The following is a 19,198-nucleotide window of genomic DNA, read 5'->3' on the forward strand; positions in this document are numbered from 1 at the left end:
GGGGAGGTTGTTGGATATTTGACATAATCTTATTACAGCAAACAATAAATTGAGAAAATGGTAGACTGTGATAAAGAAGGCTTCTCTACTAGAATCCCACTCAAACTCTATTGCTTTTAAAATTTTCTCTGAGTCAAACACTTTGAAAGCTTTATTAAAATTTTCATAACCAACAGCACTCAAACATACCATGGCCAGGATGAAAATTAGACCAGGATCCAGTGTTATCATTACCAGACTGAGACCAGCACAAATTGTTAAACTTAACATTGATGCATATCACAAAAATCTAAATTTGTACCCTGTAATACTGAATAGAATGAATAAAGATCAATATTTTCTGTTCCCAACTGAGGGGCCCATGCACAAAAAGAAAAGGAAATTAAATAATTTGTTGTATCATTTGGGTATATGTATTCTGTAGCCTAGCCTCTTTGCAGATCCTAACAAGCTTTCTCACGATGCTGATTCTGATCTCATTTATATCAGAGATATCTTAATTTAAGCTAGTGGAATTACATCAATGTAAAATCAGAATGAGGACAAAGTAGCTTCAGAAAGTTTCAGGTTCATAAACCAGAGCTAAACCTGGACATATTGTTTAAAGTTGGATTAGCTCTGCTAACCAGAAATTAGTAGATTTTCATTAGTGTAACTGAGTTCAGAATCTGAATTCAGTATGTCAGTAAGACATGGTAGATTTGGTGATAACACTGAAGTGAAAAATCTAACACCTGTGTTAAAGGAAAATAGATTTATTGTCAAAAGTTACAATTTTCTTGTTATCTCATCCCATTTTACTGAATTAATTTTTATTAAAATCAGTTTCCTGAGCTAGATGACAGTCATACTTCATTATGCAAGGTAATTTTTTGAAAGAATTAGTCTACAATTTCAATTAGAAGTAGGTTAGTAAATGTTCTGTGCCTTCTAAGCTTATTTATGAATTCAGACTGATTGTGACATTCAATTCATAATTAGTGTCAAGATATACCAATGTTTTCCGGTATTCATGATATTTAATCTACAAATATAACTGTCGCAGGGCACTAAGATGCCTGCTCCTTTAAGTGCAGAACCTGCCTAGGGAGAGGGCCCTAGCAGTCAGGCAGGAACCCTACAGGTGCAAGCTGCCGTGGCAGCAGGCTAATAAGGGAATTAGCCTGCACCTGCAGCCTGTCAGCTGACTGGAAGAGGCAGGGCTCTGGGCACATGTAAGCCCCAGGGCGGGGACTAAAGGGAGAGTTCTCTGCCAGTAGCTAAAGGGGAAGCAGCTCTCAGAGAGGAAGCTAACTAGACATGCTTGACTGCCTGTTCTGCTTGTGGTAGGATTAAAGGGCTCCAGGAGCTCACCAGATACCCTGGCCTACAAGGCATTTAGTGTTGGGAGGAAGTGTGACTTTTAAAGGGACAGAGCACTCCCTGAACCGCTTATATTACGTTATAGCCTAGGGGCTCATATTTTGGTTACCGTTGATAGACCGGTGGATCGGGCTAAGGCTATTGGGGAAGGATGAGGCCTCATTGGGGGCTCACTACAGTGTGGGGACGCCAGCACCAGAGAGGGCGCAGTGACAAAGGAGGAGAGCAGGCCCTAGGGCCAGAGAGGGAGCAGTTACTGAGGCTGGACTAAACTGAGGCCTCAGTGCAAGGAGACAACATCTATATAACATCTGTGAGGTTTGGGGTATGGTAAGAGGAGATTTTGAAGCCATGCATTTAGCCCATAAGACTTGTGGGTATTGTAAAACACCTCCTGAGTGTTGGACCCAATAAAGGGGTTCAGCAAGCTCCACAGTTTCAGGGAGACTGTCAGTACTGTGACTGAGCAGCAACTCGAGGACAGCCTCACAATCCATCACTTATGAGAGCAAGACGTGGCAGGCGAGATTAGTAGGTGCCCTTAGGGCGAAGCTTGCATGGTCACGGTACCCTAGGGACATCATGACCATCTCTGGGGTTGCCATATCATGACAATAACTTTTCAAAAATCGGGGGGGGGGGGGTCTTTTTTCCCCCCACTGAAATGCATAAAATCTGAAACTGTTAATATAATAGTCCTATTTTGTGACAAAATCCTAAAGATCCCAACTTTAACTACCTTGGCTAAATGTGGTTGGTCCATGCTAGTTTGCTTTATTATATTTTCTTCCATATTTTTTACAAGATCTTAACATTAAAATATGGAGAGCAAATAGTGAACTCTATATACAGTACTGCAGTTATAGCGCTTTTATGGCTTGGGCAGAGGACTAACCACAGCATGGAATTTTATTCTAAGCAGATTGTCTCAATTGATCCAAAGAAAACATAGAAGGGGACAATGGTAAAAAGTCTAACAGCAGTTTGATGCTCTTTACTACATATACATTCAAATATTTTTAGATTCTAATGACTTCAATCATGAAGGAAATGAGTACATTAGAGATAATGCTGCTCAGGCTACTTCAGTTTCTTCCCCTTCAAAAATACATGCAATTGACTTTCAAAGCCATGAGCTCGTCCATCACTGGATGTCCAACACCTTTCCTTAACAAGCAATTTGTATGTTTATGAGGATCTCTACTCCCCCATATCAGTAGTCAGCCTAAGCCTTGCAACTATTATGAGAAATTCCACAAATGTATCAACATTCCTAGCTCACCCAGGTACCAAGTTTAACTGCAATTACATTCATGGCACTATCTGAAAAGAGTCATTGGTACTATTTCAGTACCTTCCCATTTAAGTTTAATTTTAGAGGTTCAGGATCTCTATACTTAATTGAAGTCCACAGTAATGGCTGCTAAATCATTTGGAATATCAGGTGGTATCGGACTGAAATTAAATAAATGAGTAAACATGGAAGAGGCCAAAGAGGTCAAAGTCAATTATAATCTACCCCCTGTATTGTTTCAGTGTAGTTATGAATCCCTCTTCGTATTCCTATGTGTTAGCACTCTCAAAAGAAGGTAGGCATTAGGGCCCTTCTCTCTAATCTGATGGATTATAGCTAGAGGGGAACAGGGCAGTAGGCTGTACTGTTCCTACAGAAACCTACAGTTTCCCCACCATTCTTTCCTTGTGTCCACAGCCAGTCCTGGAGATCCTCCTGTCACAATGTAGGCCATGTTAGAGCTTAGCAATAGTTGTGGCAATTATATTTAACAATCTAACTTCAGGAAGTCAAAGAGTAATAAAAATATGTTTGATTTGATCATTTTTTCACTTGTGTTTTTTTTTTATGAACTTTGGTTTTGAATGGTCAGCTTTTCTTTTCCTCTTTGAGCAGCCAGAATATTATATCTAAATGTTATCTTTTCTTAAATTACTTTCATGATCAGGTAACTTTGTTTTGTTTCTAAATCCTTTAAGCACCTTAAGATGTATATCCTGAAGATGTAAAGAGAGCACTCATGTGAACCAATAGAATACACTATACTATACTCTGGCATATCATTATCACACTTTTTTAAATAAAGGGTTCATTTCTGTTTGTAGTCAGTTTTTCCCCACTTCCTAGTGCTTTTTTTCTTTTCTTTACTTCATCTTGATTGATCCAGTTCACTGTTTTTGCAGTGATGCTTTAAAAGTGCCATATACTGTTCTGGTATATAAATGCCTAACTGGTAGATCTTGACAACCTTGCTCATTAACAAATACTATTTCCAGAGATTCATGATCATCACTTAATGATAATGATGAAGCACAAAGGCAATCTATGCTCTCAAGGTACAATAAAAGTTGTTCCTATAATAAAAACATAAACAGATATGTTTATTTCCATTTCAAACCACAGAGGAAAAACCCTACATATTTGCCATATGGAAAAGGACCAAATTAGTTAGAGAGAGAGAAATATTTTCAAACTTCTGAAAGGATTTTATAATTAACACTAGAATGTGAAATTAAATTAAGCAAAATACAGAAATACTTGCTTGTATCCTTTTAAGCATCATTGTTTACTTCCCATAATAGTCCTGTTTACTCCTTCACTGCCTCTTATGATCTGACTCTCTTGAGGTGCCACCCCTGTTCTCTGGCTTTATTGTAATCTCACACTTGGCCAAAGAACAGAGGAACTGAACAAAGCTGTTGATATGTAAATAACAGCTTTGAAGATGGAAGCACCAGATTGTTTCTAAAAAGAAAAAACTGCAGTTGCTTTTTTTTTTTTCTTAACCAGAGAGGGAAAAAAAATCCTAATGTATAATTCAAATGCTGCCTGAAATCAACAATTCCATTATCTCTAAAGAATAATCATTTCAGTCACACCAGGCATTTCTGGAGAGCTATGGAAAATACATTAAGAGTGCAAGAAGTTGTGTTTTAAATGTTGTTGACAAAATCGCTTATTTCAATCCTATTTCAGTTTACATGCACTTCATTACAATATCCTTTGATGGAAAATGTTAATGATTTTCCCTCAGATAAAAATGATTGCAGCAAAGGCCAGATTCTGATGCCTTTACTTAACCTGAGTAGCATTTTAATCTATGTATGCTCTAACTGATTTTAATGCAACTAGAATAAAGCAACACATAATGTGTCTGATCCAAAGCCCACTGAAACCAATGGAATGGTTTATATTGGGCTTCATCTGATATATCTCTATATATTCATGGACAGATCTAGGATTTTGAAAACAGGGGTGCAGATGGCATGACACATCATCACATGTAACACAACACATTTTTCTCTAGTTAAAGAGAAACGAGGAGTTTTACTATTATGACAAGGGGCTAGCACTATATTATTCAGTTTAAGATCAAAGAAAAAAAACCAAATACAACTACTGGAATGTGCACTAATTTGTGAAAGTATGTGTAAAGTTAAAAAAACCCAAACCACAACAATCTAGGCAAAAAATAGTCAATATGTCCTGCAGTCATTATGAAGATTCATCAAACAAAATCTAGCCTTCTTGAATATCTTGCCAGTGCCTTCAATATTTCACTGTCAGTCATTTCTATAATTGAGTTAGTAATACCACAGCTGAATTAAGGTTTTTAGTTACAGCTAAAAACTGTTTGCCGGGCTGTAAAATAGAAGAGACATTACCAGGAATGGCTAACAAACAAAAAAAATTGCAGACCATTAAAAGGGTAAGAGGGTCATTAACACTATGGAGTAGACAGAGATTAACAGGAATCAAGGAGATGATAATGAGTCATGAAGTCAATTGACTGCCAACACTACCTGAATAGAAATGCTGCTGCCCCTTCCGGACAGTTGGTTTTAAAGATTGGTTGGAGCAGGAATCAAAGGGGATGTACAACTGTACCACTACACTTCCCTACATCCTCCTGGACCATCCCTGCATATATCTGTATAAAGCCCAATATGAATGGCAAGATCAGAATCTGGCTCAGAGAAATTAGAGACTGTGCCTGTTTTGTGGCAGTCATAATTCACACCTCTGTTACACAATTAAGGCTACATGTCAGCATGAACCTTGATGATGGAAGTAATTTCATCTAACCCATGAGGCAGCAGTTTTCACCTGTAAAGGAGAAACTCCAGCCTTTGAATGCAATCCAGGAATCTCTGTGAAGATATATTATGAGTTGTACTTGCACAAGGACTATGGGATGGACGTTCTAAAAATAAGGAGCTAGCTCCGCTGTTGGTGTGAATGGGGCTAGTTGCACACTGATTTTAGGCCAGCCAGAGGTCTGTCCCAGGAGTCTCCAAATGTTTTTTTTTGTCAGAGCCACCACTTGTGATAACTTAACAGATTTTAAGGTTAGAAGGGACCACCAGACCTGTATAACACAGGCTACAGATTGAAGGCTATAACATCAATTTGGACTTTCTAAAAGAAATTCAGTTCTGAGTTAAAGCCTACAAGTGATAAAAGCACCACCATGTCCCTAAGCACGTTGCTCCGATGGCGCTAGAAGTCTGAATTATTTCTAGTCTGAATTTGTCTAGTTTTAGCTTCTAGTTTAGCAGAAGGATTTCTGGGTTTCTAGCTTCTCCTTTCTTCTACACCCACTTGTGCACAGACCCTGTTATAACTGTCCTGTCTTTATTTTTTCCTTTGCCATTCTGTTACTTGAGTCTCTTTCCTCTTGCTTATGTACACCTTTCTAATTCAATAATTATTTTATTTAAAACTTCCCTCCTTTTCCTTCAGACAGTGTACCCTTCTTCCCTTTTTTATGCTGCTAGTGTTTTCTAAAAGTGATTTTCATTATTATTTTAATTAAATGGAGCACAGTTCATCTAAGAAAATACACCTAAAATTTGTTGCTTGGTTATTGGCACAAGTAATGCTAGAATTCAGTATTGCTAGAACAGTCACTAGGAATAAACAAATAAGAAAAAAAATATGCTTTAATTGGCTTTTCTAAATCTGTATTTAATTAGCACTAGTTAAACAGGCACATTTGTAAGCTGAGAAAATGTACTGTAATGTATTAATTCTGAAAAAGGTGCCAATGTTATCAGGTAATACAAGCTATTTTTGGCCTATCAGGCACTTTAATCATTTATTTCTAGTAATGCTCAAACACCATTTAGCACTATTATGCAAAATAGTAATATGAGGAAAGGCAAAAGTCACTGCAGCTTAACCAGTTATGAAAACATGAAGAGAACCAATAAATAAGCAAACTTCAGCTAGAAACAAATCCCATGCTTCAAGTTACTGGGGGTTAAATATGGCCTTTTCTACAGAAGGCCAGTACAGTCTATATACTACCTAAGTATGAGCTGAGGTCCTGGGCTCAAGTTGGCATTCTGTAAAACAGGGTAAAATGCTTTCTTTTAATATTATGTAGCTATTAGATGGCTAATTGACTATACCCCAAGGACGGCTTTTACTTGTACACAACATTAACGTTAGCAAGATGTAGAAGAGCAGCAGTTTGTTTTTGGTGAAACGGGCTTCTTGACTGCAGATAGTTGCTTCTTCCTTTGCCGAGTAGTGGGACTTTAAAATGCAGGCCAGACAAAAGCATAGGCTTTGAATCTGGATCCACACTCCCCTCAAATTTGGGATTTTCAGACTGACAGTTTTTGGTCCTTGCCCACCAATATTGATAATCACAGAGTATCAACAAGCACTATTTCCCTAGAATCATCAAATCTTTCTCTTCCTTATAGGTGAATCTTATGTTTTTCTCTTTAAGGGCCTTACAGAATAGATATAATACTAGTAGCATATTTGTGTCACTGCAATTTGTTCCTGGCTATGCCCCTGCACACATGCTCCACATGCCCCTGTATGTGTGCCCTCTTACCTGGGATCCTTGGGGCCTCCCGAGGCAGCAGTGGTGCCAAGCCAGTCACTTGGAGTCTGGCCAGCCAGGTTCTGATTTCCTGCTGAGCACATTGCTTCCATGTACACCATGCTGCTTTTTTCAGTGGTAATTTTGTTTTTTTTTTTTTACACTGGGATCTCCCAGTGTAGAGAGAAACCCACCATGCTGTAAATTAGCAGCACGGTGAACAGGTACATGTGCACTGTGTTCAGTTTGCAATGCCTCCAAGAGGTTTAAGACATCGCAAACTGCATGTGCGCACTCATGGAAATGCACCCCAAGCGTGTGTCTGTTCCCACTGTACTGGATGTAGCTAATGGCTTCATGTGGATAATTCCCCATTCTTTGGATCATCTTATTTAGCACAGAGGTAGAATTTTTCTCATTTGACTAACACTAACCTCCATGGTCCTGTCCCTTCCCTTTTGGGGTTCCACAGGGGAGACAAATAAATAGGTGACAATAACAGCGAACAGAAGTGTGCAATGTGCAGGAGGCCCACTTAGGACCTAATTCAGCAAACTGCTTAAGAAAATACTTAATTCCTAGTGAAGGCAAATAGGAAAACAAATGCTTTGCTAAACGGCTGCCTGAAATTAATCAGTTCAACAACTCCCTGGTGGGGAGCTGGGTTTTCTTCATCTTTGTCCTTGGCTACTTCTGAACAGTTCAGAAAGGTGCAAGTAGTATAAAACAGTGTTCATGTAATTGAAAACAAAAGTAAGCTGTTATTACAATCACCCTAAAAAATCCTTTGTGGTTCTCAAATCTAGGGTAAGAGTCTAGAACCCAGACTCACTAAGCAGTGAAACTGTGAACTTTGTAAGACTTTAACTTACTTTCTTCAAGCCTGAGCTGAGCTAAAACAGGTTTAAATATTTGGGCCTTATAAATATATATATACATATATATATTTAATGGAATGTAATAGTAATAATCCCATTTGCCTGTAAAAGATTAAGACTCCTGCTAATCTACTGAGCAAACACCATGGCTACAGCATTGCATTTACCTTGTATATATTCCAAGACTAATACAGTTAGCTTTTAATTAGAGCAACATTTCAACAATTAACTGACTATACCAGTTACTGCTCCACTGCAACATTCTTCCCATGAACTATATAAGGCAGCCTGAAGAAATACTGAACTAATGAAATAGAGAATGTACATCCTTGGGGCAAAGACCATCCATTTGCCAAGCCTGTGCATTGACTATCATAAAGTAGTCCCTACCTTGGGGGTCTTCAAGAAGAGACTGGACAAGCACCTGGCTGGGGTCACATGACCCCAGCACTTTTTCCTGCCACTGGCAGGCGGTCGGACTTGATGATCCATTGAGGTCCTTTCTGACCCTAGCATCTATGAATCTGATGGGACTTGTGGGAACTGTTATAATGTAAATGAGTTCCCTAATGGTGCCTGATTTCATTCAATGATCAAGAGACATCACAGGCCATCACCAACATGAAGACAGCTGGCTAAGACCACCCATCAGAACTGAAAGAAAGGGGATGGATTGAACCCTCACCCATCCACCACCATAGACTTGCAAAGACTGCTAATGCCTTTGCATATACCCCACCCCAGCAATTGTACTCTGCACGCTTAAGTCATTGCCTACATGCATGGCGTCTAGTCTTTCTGCTTTCCATCATGTCATGTTGGAACTTCTTACCTCTATACTCAAGCCTGCATATTTCAGATTGTGTTTATATATACCAAGCCTTCCCTGGGAGTCACCTCCCTTGCAGCAATTTCCCAGCCCCGTGCCCCAATCAGGCAATTGAGGCACAGGTGTATCTATGCAGCTACTATCCATGGCAGAGGTGGGCAAAATACGGCCTGTGGGCCAAATGTGGCCTGCCAGGCACTTTTATCCAGCCTGTGGTACCCACCAACTACTTGTAACCTGCCCAGCCCTTCCACCCATGAGCATGGGAGCAAGGCTCCCATGTATACACACCCCCAGCCAACATACCCTATTGCACCTCACTCCCAGCCTTATGGATGGAAGGGCCCAGCCCAGTCAGCATTCAGCTTTCCGACAGGGTTGCTGCTGCCACAGCTGCAGCCCCCGGGGGACCTTCTCAGCTTCCTCAGTGTCCCACTCGCTCCAGGCAGCAGGCAGGGAAGCTGTAGCTGGGTGGGAGTGTGGAATGTGGGGCTGGTGCAGTGCAGAGCCTGCGCCCGGGGGGGCAGCACAAGTGCAGAGCTCAATGGGCAGGGTGTGGGTATAAGGGAGAGTAGGGGGTGTGTGGGGAACCTCCCATGCTCCCCCATGCAATGCAGCCCCTGCAGATGGTGGTAGCAGTAGCAGCAGCAGTAACAGGCAGGGGTGCTGGGGTGCTCATGCCTGGCATAGTTACTGGTGGGTGGCTCCAGCCAGCTCTGCATGTGGGGGCGAGGAGCGCAGCCAGGCTGGGTCACCTCTATTGCCGGGGCTACATACTTCTGCATTTGTGCACCAATGGAGGGGAAGTCCCACGTGCTGGAGCTGGCTGCCTTCCCTGCCCCCTGCCATGCAGGTCCTAGGACTCCATGGTAAATCAGGTGCTGGAGTTCCCTTCCACTTCCAGTGGAGTCTGGGGATCTGCGTGGCAGGGAGTGGTGAAGGCAGCCGGCTCCAGTGTGGAGCTTCCTTCTGGTGGCACGTAAGTGTGGGAGTTGCACGTGCATGGCAGGGAGCCCCAGTGATAGAGGCGGCCTGGCATGGCTGTGCTCCTTGCCCCCATGCGCAGCACTGGCTGGAGCCACCCACCACTAGGCACCAACACTTACGCCAGGCATGAGCACGCCGAGCGCCCATGCCTGCTGCTGCTACTGCCACCTGCAGGGTCTGCACGCCATGAAGGGAATGTGTGTGGGGGGTACCCCCACCCTCCACCCTCTTTCACACCCCATAAATGCCACACTTGCATACCCTGCCTCCACAATCTCCCCACATATACCCCCCCAACAAAGCCTATTGCCCCTCCCACACAGCCACACCCCTTCACAAACCCCACCATACACCCCCTCACATTCCCGACACAATATACAAAACTAAGATTTTGTTTTTGAGTTATTATCCAAATTGCCTCTATATATACTACGCAAACACAAATTATGACAAAATATTTTTTTATAATAAAACTAAAATATGTTATAGAAGGTGTTTGACTTTAAGTGTATAATTCGCTTTTTTCTGGTTCTAAGACAGCAACCCTTCCCTCCCAAAAGTATTTCCAGGTGCAAGGGGAGGGACTTCAGGTGACAAAGGTTAGGGGCTGGACTTCTGGCCCCAAGCCGGCAACTATGGGGTGGGGCAACTTTCAAGGGGTGTGGCTGCACATGAGGCCCTCAAAAGCTCAGACTTCATTAAGCGGCCCTTCCACCAAAATAATTGCCTGCCCCAATCAATGCGGTCCTATATTATCTTCCAACTCTACAAAGCCATGTAATAACCACAGTTTTAAGCATAAAATCTGATCTAATCTTATTTATTTTGTTGGAAATTAAAACTATTTCCTTTATGTGGATTGGAATTTGGATTATTAATCATTTTAATACAGTTCACATGCACACAAGAGCACCTCCAAGAATCTCAAAACCCTTCATCATCAAAGTAAATGAAGCAATGACAAAGCATTTTTTAAAGTAACAGTTCACTACTTATTCCCTTTTGCACTTTTGTAAGTAAGATTACTTCATTTTAATTATAAAAAAGTATTAGTATGCATGAATATTTGTATTGGGTAAACCATATGAATTGAAATGACGGTAAACAGTACACTGGTGTGTTTAGCTTATTATTCACAAAGGAAACTAAAACGATCAAAACCTGACTTAATTTTATTTATTTTAAACAGTACTAAAGAGTTTTTAAAACCTGGGAGCAAGCCCCCCAGTGCCAATTAACATCTGAAGACAATAGTTTGTGAACCTTGCTATTAAAAGGGCCATGGTAGTAGAAAGTAACTATAATTTGACTATGAATCATAGAGCTCACAGGAAGATTGTTACACAAGACAAAGGCTCTGCTGCCCATTGTAAACCTTTGAACTGCCTTCAGCTAAATGCAGGTTGTCCTTCGATTTAAAGCTACTCATCAAATTCCACCCAGCAGTCTCCATTGTTCACATTAATGAAAATGCACTCTGTACAGTAGAAGCTGTCTAATTCATTACAGCAGGGACTATTTTCTCAACCAAGTGCCTGGTTTTGGAGAAGTGGGGTGAGAGGGGGGCAACAGACCCAAATTTTCTATACGACATCAAACCTGTATTTGAAAACATTGAAAACTCTTTTTAAAAAGTGGCTCCTTTGTGTATTCAGCAAAAAGGTAATTCTCAAAGTGCACTGCAAAGAGCTTTGATATATTTCCTCCTTAAGAATCCTTTTGTTTTCATTTTTGAGCTGTATGCATCTAGGGCGTCCTTGCACAAATAGAGTAGGCAGCTTCTGTGGCTATGTTTATTTTGCTGCCAGCTCTTTCCAGTTAATATTTGTCAAATATTTGTTAATTGCTACAAAAGATGCTGTATCAGGTAATGCATATAATTTACCTACTGAGTCTGAAACTACAGGATGGAAAATGTATCTATGGATATGGCACTATCGGGTAGCAACAGTAGCTTCAGGCTATAGCTGCTAAAAATAACTTGCTCTGTGCTGCAACTCAGGTATGAAAGATCCTGGCCATTCATAAGAACAGTAATTAAAAAGCATTAAATGGGATGGAAAGACTCCCTTTCATAACTGGCTGGCTGACTGGCTTTATCTGTTTTTTGTTTTATATGAGTGGCACAAAATTTTATCTAGACTTATTTACTAGGTCCAGTCATTTTAATACTTAAAAACAAGTAGCATAATATCAATTCCTATGGAAGAATAAATTTTAAAAAATGACAATTTGTCTGGGATAAGCAGTGTCATAACCTTCATAATGTGCTTGCATTTTCAACATGGCAATCAAACTGTATTCTTCATCTACCATACTAAAAATGCAACAAAATTAACTTCCCATACACATTTTATTAACCCTTTTTGCTTCTGGTTGTCCTTAGGGGACAGGCTATGTACCTCTTACTCCTGGTGGTAATCCACTACTTGACATCTAGCTGGACTGAAGTTAATGAATTTACTTATAAGTCACCCTTCACTACCGGGAGCAAGTGATTCACAATTTGGCCCCAGAATCAATAATGTTGAAGTGAATGACTGGGATTCTGGATGATGTGCAGGGAGACCTTTTAAGAAAACTATCTTTAAACACAACAGATCAAAAAACAGAAATCCCTATCCCATACTCACTATGGTCCTAACACTGACAAAAACAACTTTCAAAATGCTGGATTTTAAGGTTGGGTACTTTTTCTCTACTTCCTCCCTTTTCAAAGAATGTTCATGAAAGGCACTGCATTAATGCTCAGTGGGTGCTCTTACACAAAATGCTAAATGCACAGTAGACTAATTCTACTGTGCATTAGTGCATCACAGCTAAAGCCATGCTATTGTGCTAATGCAAAATAGAATTAATGTACAGTTCATTAGCATCACTTAAAAGGCATGCACATGCACTTCTGTTCAGTAGCGCCAGTTACTACACATTTAGTTAGTACATATTACAGGTACTAAACTTAATGCACAGTAAACACAGCGCATTAATGCATACCCAGTGGGTGTGTCTACATGAGATGCTTTATTGTACAGTTGACTAATCTGTAGACTGTGCAGTAAAGTGTCACCAAGTAACTGTGCTAATAAACTACTGTGCAGTAAAAGAGGCTAACTGCACAGTTACTGCATAGTAAATACTGTGAAGTAAGGCTCATGTAGATGCTGACTGGGAGCAAATACACTCCCTGTCAGCAACACCAGTAGGGGGCCTGGACCTGGTGCAGCTATTTCCCACCACAGCCCGATTGGGGCAAGGAACTGGGAAAGAGTTGCAGCAATTTCCCAGCCCCATGCCCCAATCAGTCAATTGAGGCACAGGGCTGGGAAGGAGCTGTGGGGGAGGGGCAGGTCCCAGCCCCCTGCCCCGATCCACTGCTGGGGCAGCTAACAGTGAGCCACTTGCCCCTTAAATAAGACTTGATTGGTCTTGGGCTTTGTGCTGGCCCTTAGCACCTGGGTTTTTTTTCAGGTAGGGTGAACAAGCATATGGAGGCAGAAAGGGATCTAAGTGATCAGAAAGGTGACTGCACATATTTTCTTTATTTCTTCATAGTTGTATGTAATTAATGCCTGTTTTGGCAAATATTTTGATATCTGACTTTTTCATACGTGTGTTTGCATTTTATCCTTGTACTATATGTATCTGCAGAGTTACTGAGGTGGTATGGTATGTAAGCGTATATTTTGGAAGTGTATGCGACAGCTCCCCCTGCATCTTTGTGACATCATCTGATGTTCAGGCCCTGTGAAAATGCTGGTATGGAACAGAAAATGTTGACCTTTGCTTTTCCTGGTAGATAAAAGAACATAGTAAACACCTGGGACCTTCACTAATGGGGGTTGTCAACCTCACCTCATAAGAGGGCAATCTACCACATTAGAGCATGCAATAGTTCAGCCTACTACACGCTCCATCCTAGATTGAGGTCTTTGATGCTTTTTTTATAGGGTTGCCTATGTTCCTCTGAGGCAGGTTCTAGGTTCAGTTCCCAACTATGCCTGAGGTGACTTGAATTTACATCTCCCACAGGACTGCCCTCATTTCCAGGCTAGGGAGTCAGTCCTCTTTTGGCAAATGAATATTTACGTATTTTATAAAAGGTGTAATAGCTCTGACAGAAGGCACTGAGAGAGACCTACCTCAGAATATCCTATTGCCTTAGAAGTAGACAACTCTCCTTATAGAAGGCAGATGTAGATTAAAAATCCCTTCAGTCCCAAGTGTACTTGGATCTCCTAAATCTTGCACAATACCCTTCAATGGGGCTGTGCAATAAGCAGAGGAGGCGGATAACAATTCCTCCTGAAACTGGCAGTTCTATGGATCTAGCCAGCCATCTCATCCCAACTTTTCCAGTTGAAACTATTTAGTCAATTTGATCCAAGTTTGCAGACAGTTTCTGAATGATCAAAACTCTATATTCTTTGGTAAATTTGCTATTTTCCAAAATAATTCGATCCAGCTGTACCTGAGAACTGTCTTTTTCCTGTGTTCCTGCATAGACTCAAAAACTCAATGACTAGACTCTCTGCATAGATTCTCATTTTTTAAATGGAGAAATAAAGCTGTATTTCTCTTTCAAAAATTATAGACATTTTACATAAGGTAATGGCTTTGTCAGACATGTTTTCACAGTACCATTTTTACACAGTTCTTTCAGCATTTGTCATTATCTGGCATATGCACTGAAGTCAGATGACTATAGTAGTCAGGAGGATATAAAATGGTCCAATCACTGAATTATTCATACAAAAACATATGTTGCAGTAACACTGCCAAAATGTTTATGTGCAGTATGTCCAAAAAAAGGAGAGATGATGCATAATTAAAAAACAATCCATCTTGTGAAATTATCATTAATGAACTTGGCACAAAGATAAGAGTGCACTAATAAAATTTGCTGACAGTTCAAAGTTGAGAGGCATTGTCTAAAGAGAGGAGGATCAAAACAGCAGACAAGAAAGAAAGAACTGGATGACACTGGTGAAACAACAGTGAAGGAGAAAAAAGTGGATGTATTAAGTCACTCATGTGATGCAGCCATGAAAAAGACAAATGAGTCCATTGTATGTGCAGGGTGACATTTTACCAGTAGCAATGGGGATGTATTAAGGCCATTGTACAAAGCTTGTTGAGACATTCTATAAAATATGCTGTGCAGTTCATATCACCTATGTTCAAGAAAGATGAATTCAAACTGGAGTTTTCCAGAAGGTATTCTAGGATGATCAGAAGAATTGAGAGCTTGTCTTATGAAAGTAGAGTAAAAGAGAGTTTAGTTTGCTTAGCCTAGCAAGACAAAAGGCTGAAACAAGATACACTGCTGTATATACATAAATAAAAGGTAAATATCACAGATGGGGGAAAAATATTTAAGCTGAAGAACAAAAATAGCAACAACAAGCAGCCATGCATAGTTAGGCTGGAATCAGAAGAAAGTTTCTCACCATTAGAGATGTGAGGGCGCTGGAACAGTCTCTTATTAAAGAGTAGTTTTAAGATGGAGTTTGATTCGTGCATTCCCTATAATTCTATTCTTATGGTCTATATCAAGGATGTCAAACTTGTTTGGCCCCTTCAAGCCAGATCCAGACTGCAGGCCTCCTCATGGGCTGGAGCCATACCCACTTCCAGGGGCAGGGTGAGTGGTGGTGGTGGTGATGTTAGAGCAGGGGCAAGCAATTATTTCATGTGGAGGGCTGCTTACTGAGTTTTGGCAAACCATTGAGGACTGCATGACCAGCAGCCAGGGGCAGATAAATATTAACTTTCTAAATTTTTTAGGGGCCTCACGGGCCGGATAGAGTGGCCTGGTGGGCCGCATCCAGCCTGCGGGCCGCATTTTACCCACCCCTGTGTTAGAGTAACTGCCACTGCTGCTATGCATCCTGAATGGGGCTCCATAGCCCTGGATTTGGCAGCGGGCTCCACCCCCGCTCACCCCACTCTTGGTCTATGGCATTGTTTCACACATCCACATAAGCAAATTTCTCATATGTTACAGTTAAGATTCTTGGAGATTGTATTTTAATCCCACTGAAAGGGACTGTAGATTAAACTCAAACAGTATACTTAAATTTACAATGGCTGTGCTTAAAACCCATCAATAGCTTTAGATACCTAAATAGAATTAGCTCAGGATTTACGCTAGACCCTAATTATTGCCCTTGCAATATGTCTGGCCACGTGCTCATTTTGGATCCACAATACTAACTCCCATGCATCTCAGAAAATGCCCTTCTCTGTTTGTCTTTGTGACAAAAGATGAATTTCCTATTAGCAGAACTTTTTTTCTCAAACCCATGGGTGGCCCCCCACTTCTGAACTTTCAGGTCATGACTGGTTGATAAGCAGGCTGGATAGTTTGACAAGTTATTTACTCCCACCCCTGGATAAAGGGGGAATTTCTTTGTCATTGCTGTATATTATGACAGTCATGTCCAACTGCTGAAGAACACATACGCCAAGGGCCGCACTAGTGGGAGCTACACCATGCACCTCGGTGCCTCCCTCACCACTGCCCCACCCACAGCTGCACTGTGCTACATCCCCCACTGTATCATGTGTCCAGGCACCCTCCTCTACCCTGTGCTGCACTGCGCGTCCCAGTACTCTGCCTCACTTAAGCTCCCTGGCCACAGGCTCCCTTACTGCACTGTGCCTCTCGGGAGGCATGTCACAAACTTCCCCAGTACTGGAGGCAGCACTGTGCTGTACTGCCCCTCTCCCTGAGGTAGGGAAGGGGAAGTCGGAAGGAGAAAGAGTCTGGAAACCCTGGCTGCTTCAGCACAGGTTGGAGCCTGGACACTACAATTTAACTCCTCATGAGCCTCATGCAGCCCTCTGGCACTGCTGTATATGATGACAAATATGATGTAATTATATGCTGTTAAATATATTAAAATAGTGTATTATTTTCCTTACACATTACTTTTATTATACTATGCGGTTCCACAGATTTTGCGGAAACCCCAAATTCCAGGATCATCCATGAAATCCACAGAATTAACAACAAAAATAAACCTAATAAAAATAAAATGCTGGCTCTCCAGTGGGAGCCAGTGGTCCCCACTGCTGGGAGGGGAAGGCGCTGGCTGGCAGGGTGGCACGAAGGGCAGCAGGTAAGATGCTTGCTGCTAACCTCGTCCCTCCTTGCCTGCTGAGGCCTGTTTGCCAATCAGCGTGGAGGGGCAGGGCTGCACAAAGGGCAGCCAGCAGTCAGGAGGATGGCCTCCCCCTTGTCTCTCCTCTGCTCTGGGGCTTCTATGGCAATCAGCCTGGAAGGGTGGAGCCATAGGAAGGACAGCCAGCAATCAAGATAGTGGCTGCCCCCTCTTCCCTCCTTCCCCCTCTGCCCCAGGGCCTCTCCACCAATTGGTGCTGAGGGGTGAGGCTGCCAGAAAATGACCAGGGAATGAGAACTTTATGCTGCGATCAATCAGCAAAAATTGGTAAGTCCCCCCTGTGACTTAAACCCCTAACTTCATGACTGTGTTTCTTGTGCTTGTTACTATCAAAACATGTAACAAGGATCAGGACCTGGTCTTGAAGAATTCACAGTCTCCTAGGGCTGTGCAAAGCTTCTACTGATTTGATTTGGCAGAGATTCGGTCCGACTTGGCGGCCAAATCTCTGAATCCGAATCAAATCAGGAGACCCTTTAATCTCTCTGAATCGAATCAGAGCCTTCCGAATCAATTCAGAGAGATTCGATGATTCAGACATAAACATAGCTTTAAATGTTTTTTCTACATCCCTAGAGGTGGCTTGTGAATACTGAGATGGTGGGGCAGGTGGAGTGTCCCATAGGAGCACGGAGGGGGGCAGGGGGGCCCAGCACACTCGGCAGCGGACCCGGAAGTGGACCAGAAGCTCTTCTGGTCCGCTTCCAGGTCCGCCAGGGAACGTGCAGGGGACCCTGCCCCCTGGCTCTGCAACTGGTGCCTCCTGGGTCTGGGTGGGGGGGCAGCTGGGGTCCCCCTGTGGCCAATCCCTGAGCCGGTACGAGGGGGGGGGGGCCCGTGCGCTTGGTGGCAGGCCTGGAAGTGGACCAGAAATACTTCCGGGTTCACCACTGAGCACGTGGCGGGGAGCGGGGCATGCTCCTGTGGGACGTTCCATCTGCCCCACCATCGCAGCGTTCACGAGCCATGCCTGGTGCCTCAAGGTACATAGGAAAAACATTTAAAGCTATGTCTATGGCCGAATCACTGTCGGATTCGGCTGAATCAAATCGGGACAGTGATCCGAATCAATGAATCGAATCACTGTCCCCGATTTAGGCTGAATCCAAATCGAATACAGCCTGTTTTGCATGCCCCTACAATCTACATAGATAAGACAAAGATTGTAGTGAGAATAGAAACAAAGTGACATGCCCAAGGTCACATGGCAGATAAGTGGCAGAGTTGGGGGAAAAAAAAGAGAGAGAGATCTCTGGGCTAACATGTCATAGTTTAAAGATCTAGCATCTGGATCACACTGCTTTCCATGATAATGATGATGACTTTAAAGGCAAGAAAGACCTTCCTGGGCATGGTACTGGTTAATTAAACTACTAACATTTCACTGGTTAACAGCTACCCATATCTGTAGATAATGATTTCAGTGACCTCAAGAGCAGAAGCACTGATGGGAGTAACCTGTTCTTCCTAGTTATTGCATGGACCAAAACTGGTTGCTGAGAATATTGTAGTTATTTTCTAAATGCCTTTTGATCTTTCTTTCCCCCCCCCAAGTACATTAAGTCCAGCAGATGGCAATATGTGCACCACACAGATTTAGTGGCAATATTAGCCAAATGACCCAAGAAAGGAACAAAGCGTGCTGCTCTTTCAATCAGCAGCTGCTTAAATTTCTGTAAAATTTCTGTTAACTAAAACTGAGATTTTACTTGCATAGAAATTGGGAAAGTTTCCATGTTAATGTCTGTCCTTTGATACTGCCACATAGATTTGCCTTGTGGGCAGAAGGGATTTAGCTGTATTACTGCCACTGAGATGAGTGTCACAGTGTCAGAGTGGCTGAACTGCAACATGTTTAAATAGAGGGGAAGAACTGTCTCTGCAGTAGATGATATTTAACTTTTGAATCTTTTCATGCAGTGGACAAATACCTCCCTAAAATCTATACTAACACTGGTGCAGGTAAGAGAAAAGAGAGAGGAGAAATGGACTCTTGTTTCCTCAGAATGGACTGGCACTTTTACTGCAGTTTGAATATAGCTCTTAATATACCAGAAGGCTGCAGCCGGCAGCCATAGGCTGTCAGCCATATTCTTAGCAGGCCTC

The 19,198-nt window shown here is 42.0% G+C and overlaps 1 protein-coding gene across 3 annotated transcripts in view; it reads right to left on the bottom strand.

Annotated features, from left to right (window-relative positions):
• KCNB2 (potassium voltage-gated channel subfamily B member 2) overlaps positions 1 to 19,198 on the bottom strand; it is a 356,221-nt gene that overhangs the window by 164,578 nt on the left and 172,445 nt on the right. The window lies entirely within an intron of this gene.

The sequence above is a fragment of the Alligator mississippiensis genome, chromosome 3 (genome assembly GCF_030867095.1).
Source record: "Alligator mississippiensis isolate rAllMis1 chromosome 3, rAllMis1, whole genome shotgun sequence".
Taxonomy (NCBI): domain Eukaryota; kingdom Metazoa; phylum Chordata; order Crocodylia; family Alligatoridae; genus Alligator; species Alligator mississippiensis.